The following is a 1,367-nucleotide window of genomic DNA, read 5'->3' as shown; positions in this document are numbered from 1 at the left end:
ATGAAGGAGGATGAGTGTGGTCTGGTATTGGTCCGTCTGCGACTCTCCGTGCCCTCCTGGGACCCAGGGACAGAGAAAACCACTCTCTCGTCAAGATTTTCCAGATTCTCAACCCGGCCCTCCTCCGGGGGAGGGAGAGGTGCATTTACCATCCCCCAAAGAGCAGCTTCCTCCCTCTCTGGGTCGCCCGTCCCAGGGTCTCTTGCTCTTCCACTCACCGCCAGGTTTGATGGGGGCCTGGACGGGCGGTGCGGCCTGCCTACGCCCAGCTCCATGGCGCCGCTTGCTTGAGGCTGCTGCGGATGCGGAGTGGGAACGGGGGCGGACGCAGGGGGCCGCCCTCGGCGACGAGCAGGCTGGGGCGCTGTGGCCGGCGACGGGTGGAGGCAGCAGCTGCCCGCCGGGGCAGGATGTGACGAATTGCCTCAGTCTGCTTCTGTGTAGCCGAGAACTGCTGGGCAGAGCTCTCGACTGCGTCGCTGAAGAGGCCGGTCTAGGACACAGGGGCATTGAGGAACCGAACTTTGTTGGCGTCCCTCATGTCGTGGACATCGCACGACCCAGAGAACTCGCGGTGACCTTCGTCTCTCGGAGTAGCAGTAGCACCCTCGTGCAGGTCCTTCAGTGCCTTGGTGAACCTGCAGTAACGCCATAGCGTGTAAGGCGGAGGCAGCTTCTCCACAAGCCGTAAAGCACCGCCGGTCAGACCGGGGAAGGGGGGCGGACGCAGGGGGCCGCCCTCGGCGACGAGCAGGCTGGGGCGCTGTGGCCGGCGACGGGTGGAGGCAGCAGCTGCCCGCCGGGGCAGGATGTGACGAATTGCCTCAGTCTGCTTCTGTGTAGCCGAGAACTGCTGGGCAGAGCTCTCGACTGCGTCGCTGAAGAGGCCGGTCTAGGACACAGGGGCATTGAGGAACCGAACTTTGTTGGCGTCCCTCATGTCGTGGACATCGCACGACCCAGAGAACTCGCGGTGCCCTTCGTCTCTCGGAGTAGCAGTAGCCCCCTCGTGCAGGTCCTTCAGTGCCTTGGTGAACCTGCAGTAACGCCATAGCGTGTAAGGCGGAGGCAGCTTCTCCACAAGCCGTAAAGCACCGCCGGTCAGACCAGACGAATGCCTACAGGCCTGAGAGCGACGGGTTACCCTGTCAGGAGGAGGCGGTCTTAGGACACAACTGTGTCGCTACCGACCGCTCCACCGGGGGGATCGCCGTATACCCCCTAGCTGCACCCCCGTCGAGGGTGGTGAGGGAGGAGGAACCAGCAGGTCAGTTTCCGGCAGTAAAAGGTGCCGTCCATGACCTGGTGAGCTCCTCATGCACCTCTGGGAAGAAAGGCACCGAGGCGGGGTGCTGAGAACCAGCGCG

General features: G+C 63.8%; 1 protein-coding gene across 2 annotated transcripts in view; it reads left to right on the top strand.

Annotated features, from left to right (window-relative positions):
* Positions 1–1,367, top strand: part of cacng5b (calcium channel, voltage-dependent, gamma subunit 5b) — a 26,930-nt gene that overhangs the window by 15,838 nt on the left and 9,725 nt on the right. The gene's annotated exons all lie outside the window — the stretch shown is intronic.

This window comes from Sinocyclocheilus rhinocerous, unplaced genomic scaffold (assembly GCF_001515625.1).
Source record: "Sinocyclocheilus rhinocerous isolate Xijiao unplaced genomic scaffold, SAMN03320098_v1.1 scaffold1630, whole genome shotgun sequence".
NCBI lineage: Eukaryota > Metazoa > Chordata > Actinopteri > Cypriniformes > Cyprinidae > Sinocyclocheilus > Sinocyclocheilus rhinocerous.
The sequence above is the reverse complement of the archived record's forward strand: the minus strand, read 5'-3'. Positions and strand labels throughout refer to the sequence as shown.